Source organism: Anguilla rostrata, unplaced genomic scaffold, assembly GCF_018555375.3.
Source record: "Anguilla rostrata isolate EN2019 unplaced genomic scaffold, ASM1855537v3 scaf0189, whole genome shotgun sequence".
Lineage (NCBI taxonomy): Eukaryota > Metazoa > Chordata > Actinopteri > Anguilliformes > Anguillidae > Anguilla > Anguilla rostrata.
In genome coordinates, this window is record NW_026985744.1 from 1 (window position 1) to 5396 (window position 5396).

At 42.2% G+C, this 5396-nt stretch overlaps 1 long non-coding RNA gene across 1 annotated transcript; it reads left to right on the plus strand.

Annotated features, from left to right (window-relative positions):
* Positions 1 to 16: 16 nt before the first annotated feature.
* On the plus strand, positions 17 to 2020 carry LOC135246332 (uncharacterized). The gene is made up of 2 exons (XR_010327622.1): positions 17 to 801; positions 922 to 2020. It is a non-coding gene; the product is annotated as an uncharacterized LOC135246332 (long non-coding RNA).
* Positions 2021 to 5396: the final 3376 nt, after the last annotated feature.

A 5396-nucleotide genomic window follows, 5' to 3' on the forward strand; every position in this document is an offset into this window, starting at 1 on the left:
AAAAAAATCCCCTTAGTTTGGGGCTTTATTGTGTGGACATGTGAAGGTGTTTATGACATCTGTCTGTTGAAATGGGGTCAGAATGTACAGAATTTAATGTTTTTAATGGCTGAGTGTCTGTGGCTGTTGTGGTTATTTCTGTGGGGAACCCTGAAAAGTGCCAAACTCTCGGTGCTGTATAGGTATGGGGCATGCCTCCACCAAGGCGTAACTTGGTGGGATGGCATACCTACCATCCCAATACCTGTCAATTTTGTTTTCTTTTTTGTGATGGTCATAATTTAGAAGCAGAAACAAATTTTGCTCAGAGGGGGTATACTCATTTGCAACATGGCTTTTTATAATGTTGGTTAAAAAAACATGCTTTCCTGTTTAGCATTGCAGTATTGCAGTGTTGCTGAAACACTACATAATATCTTTTTTATTTGTAAAGCGATAAAGCTGGATTTCCATTTTTCAGAGAGGGTGTACTCCTTCATGATGTGCACTGTAACATTGCTGTGTCCCAAGCATGGTGCCCTAAAATTGGGGGGATTGTGTATAAAAAGGGCTGTAATTCATACACTGTTCACCTGATATGCATGTAAATACTTTTTTTATTACAAATCTCAAATTGTGGAGTACAGAGGCAAATCAATAAATGATGGGTCTTTGTCCCAAACATTATGGAGGGCACTGTATCCCTAATAATATTTAAATGCGTTTAATTTCATATTGTTTGTTCTCTGCAGGTTTCTGCCTCTGCTGCTGACGTTGAGAGGTCCTTAACTTTGCCTGACAGTCCTCGATTGATTGTTCTCGGTATGCATGTGTATGTTTAATTAAACTTTTCCTTGACCATGTGGCCACACCACAGGCCTTCCCTGTCCTCACTGCTATGCTATGTGTCAACCCCATCCCAACCTGTTCTCTCCCCTACAGAACTCGCCTCCGCAGGCGAGGACCCCGTGGCGACGGAACCTCTCCAAACTTCGCTATCCCTCACTGACCCCCCTGTGACGACTTCACGGTCGCAGGAGGGCTATGGAACTGCCAGTCTGCTACGCGGAAGGCTGACTTCATTTCAGCCTACGCGTCCCTCTTCTCCCTACATTTCCTTGCCCTCACTGAGACCTGGATCACACCAGGCAACACTGCAACCCCTGCAGCCCTCTCCTCCTCCTTCTCCTTTTCTCACGCCCTCCGCCCGTCTGGCCGTGGTGGGGGCACAGGTTTGCTGATCTCTCCCTCTTGGAAATTCTCTGTTCTCCCCCTTTCTCACCTCTCCATCTCTACCTTTGAATACCACTCTGTCTCAATCACCTATCCTGTTAACTTGTACATTGTTGTTATCTATCGCCCTCCAGGGCCCCTGGGAAGCTTCCTCGATGAGCTCAACACCCTGCTCAGCTCCTTCCCAGAGAATGGTGTAAAGGGGAGTCAAACTGGGACCCAGAAAAGGCTGGCATTTGAACGGGCCTGCAGGCTGGGACTCATCCTGTACTTCAAAGAACCCAGAGCCGTGTGATAAAACAATAAGTTACTTGGACTTCCTCGGGATAAGCAGGCCATTTGGCTCTCTGGAATGTTGCCACCTGGACACATCTAAGATAAGGGGAACTAGTCTCTTTGTCTATGGTTGTGGGGGTATGTGTGTTCGGGCCATTAAGGGTAAAAAGATCATCAGGCCTCTGGACAAATGGTGGGGCAACTACGCTTGACAGTTCCACAGTGCCGTTATGTGGGCCCCTCTATCATTACACTTTTTATTTATTTTCTGGATCTGGACTCTAAACCATCTGTTTATCATATTTACAAACCCCGGAAAACCTTACAAACCATGCACGTGTTTTCATTATATTACTGTATTATGCCTTATGTAATAATAACATGGATTGCATGTAAAATGCTTCAACAAAAGGGTATTTTCATGACAACTGCACCATAATATTACATCCCCTGGACATGTTTGGCATATTCAGGAAAATTCCAGAAATTGAATGAAAAATGTTTCATACCCAATAAAATTTAATGAAACATATTTTAAATTGTATCCAATGCCACAGCGTTCGTTATAGAAGAATTCGTGAATTATTTCTGTTTCGGGAATTCAGATTTATGAGATCGCTATTCGCCCAACGAACTGCGGAAGCGCATTCCGGTGCCCACGCGATCTATCTGGAGGACATGTACCGCTTTAACGTGTTTCCAATTACACCAAGTTCGTTTTAGATGTACTGGCTAATTATATCTGTCTCGGGAATTTGGATTCATGAGATCGCTAATAGCATTATACTCTGTATTTAAAACGGGTGACGCACACAACTGCCTCCGATTACAGGTTAGTTTTCTATCAATTATTTTGTTTAAATTGTATCCAGTGCCACAGCGTTCGTTATAGAAGAATTCGTGAATTATTTCTGTGTCGGGAATTCAGATTTATGAGATCGCTATTCGCCCAACGAACTGCGGAAGCGCATTCCGGTGCCCACGCGATCTATCTGGAGGACGTGTACCGCTTATAACGTGTCTCCAATTACACCAAGTTCGTTTTAGATGTACTGGCTAATTATATCTGTCTCGGGAATTTGGATTTATGAGTCGCTAATAGCATTATACTCTGTATTTAAAACGGGTGACGCACACAACTGCTGCCGATTACAGGTTAGTATTCTATCAATTATTTTTGTTAAATTGTATCCAATGCCACAGCGTTCATTATAGAAGAATTCGTGAATTATTTCTGTGTCGGGAATTCAGATTTATGAGATCGCTATTCGCCCAACGAACTGCGGAAGCGCATTCCGGTGCCCACGCGATCTATCTGGAGGACAGGTACCGCTTATAACGTGTTTCCAATTACACCAAGTTCGTTTTAGATATACTGGCTAATTATATCTGTCTCGGGAATTTGAATTTATGAGATCGCTAATAGCATTATACTCTGTATTTAAAACGGGTGACGCACACAACTGCTGCCGATTACAGGTTAGTATTCTATCAATTATTTTGTTTAAATTGTATCCAGTGCCACAGCGTTCGTTATAGAAGAATTCGTGAATTATTTCTGTGTCGGGAATTCAGATTAATGAGATCGCTATTCGCCTAACGAACTGCGGAAGCGCATTCCGGTGCCCACGCGATCTATCAGGAGGACGTGTACCGCTTGTAAATTGTCTCCAATTACACCAAGTTCGTTTTAGATATACTGGCTAATTATATCTGTCTCGGGAAGTTGAATTTATGAGATCGCTAATAGCATTATAATCTGTATTTAAAACGGGTGACGCACAAAACTGCTGCCGATTACAGGTTAGTATTCTATCAATTATTTTGTTTAAATTGTATCCAGTGCCACAGCGTTCGTTATAGAAGAACTGGTTAATTATTTCTGTGTCGGGAATTCAGATTTATGAGATCGCTATTCGCCTAACGAACTGCGGAAGCGCATTTCGGTGCCCACGCGATCTATCTGGAGGACATGTACCGCTTATAACGTGTTTCCAATTACACCAAGTTCGTTTTAGATGTACTGGCTAATTATATCTGTCTCGGGAATTTGGATTCATGAGATCGCTAATAGCATTATACTCTGTATTTAAAACGGGTGACGCACACAACTGCTGCCGATTACAGGTTAGTATTCTATCAATTATTTTTTTAAATTGTATCCAATGCCACAGCGTTCGTTATAGAAGAATTCGTGAATTATTTCTGTGTCGGGAATTCAGATTTATGAGATCGCTATTCGCCTAACGAACTGAGGCAGCGCATTCCGGTGCCCACGCGATCTATCTGGAGGACGTGTACCGCTTATAACGTGTTTCCAATTACACCAAGTTCGTTTTAGATGTACTGGCTAATTATATCTGTCTCGGGAATTTGAATTTATGAGATCGCTAATAGCATTATACTCTGTATTTAAAACGGGTGACGCACACAACTGCTGCCGATTACAGGTTAGTATTCTATCAATTATTTTGTTTAAATTGCATCCAGTGCCACAGCGTTCGTTATAGAAGAATTCGTGAATTATTTCTGTGTCGGGAATTCAGATTTATGAGATCGCTATTTGCCTAACGAACTGCGGAAGCGCATTCCGGTGCCCACGCAGGTGCTTCTTCGTTAACTGTGGAGCCCAATCGCCTCTTTTATTTGCCCCAGGCATTTAAAAGGCCTCATTATTCATTAAGCTAGCTGCATTCAAAATCCGTTTTAGAAAGACGCTATGTTCTAAACAACGTTTAAAAAGGTGACAGTGCTAGGCAGATGAATTTGTGCTAAGTCTGAAAATGCAGGCATCCCATTTCGTGGTGATTTCATTATGGCGTGTGCTATTTACAGCTGCTCTAGACGACCATAAAATAATCCTCCTCTTAAGTTTTTCGGTATCCGAGTCATTTTTACTATTTCCTTTAGCCTACTTAACCAAATAATTACTTGGCAGAAAGCGTAATCAGCTTGCTATATTTGGTAGTCCAGTAGTAGCCTGTGCTAAAACAGTTCGCAACTTCGGCTACCAAGCCATTTGACTAGCTAGCTAACCTTAACCGGCAAACATTCAATCTGTCAAACGTGTTTGGCGGCTTGTCAGTCGTGTACATTCCGTAAATGTCTACCTGGGCCATGCTTCACGCATGTGACAAAGCTACTATAATCCCGATTTTGGGATAAACACTTTTTCAGTTTCACGAAGCGAATTAAGAGTTTCAAGGTTCATTTGCTGAATATACAACACACAGATCACACACAGAATTTAACGAAATTAACCATCTTGGCATTTAAAAGGAACATGTTTTTAGCATTTAAGAGACCGACAAGCTAGGCATTTAAGACAGTGGTTCTCAGAATCGGTTCTGGGGGCTCCTTGCGTATATTGGCTTTTCTCCATTGGTTTTGATGATTTACAAGAAAAAAATAATAGCCTAATAATAATTAGAAATTCAACGTAGGCTACATTATTTTTCTTCATGCACCAGGTGGAAAACTTGCCGTACAAAGTGCGTTGTCATATTTACACGCCTGCAGATCAGTTATTAAAATACTTGGTAGATTTGTTCATCACCGCTGAGTGTTAATTTTTGTTCGGTAGAAAGTGATTTGCGAACGATCGGTCACCTAGCGTCACCCAGCAAGTGAACACCACAAACGGCGATGGAGTAGCTAGTAGTAGCAGGCTCATTATCTGACTGGCGAAAACCTACGACGATAACTTGCTCGGTTAACAGATCTACCAGACAGTTATACGAAAATTTGCCTAGTCAAATCACCAGTAGCCTACACATCTCCGATTGATTGACCATCAGTGTAGTCAATGTTCTTCCCCTGTGGTTCATATTGCTAACGCGTGAGCTAACCACGGACAGCCTACCTAGCTCACTGGCAAGCTGATATGCTAGCTAAGCATATTCGTTTTG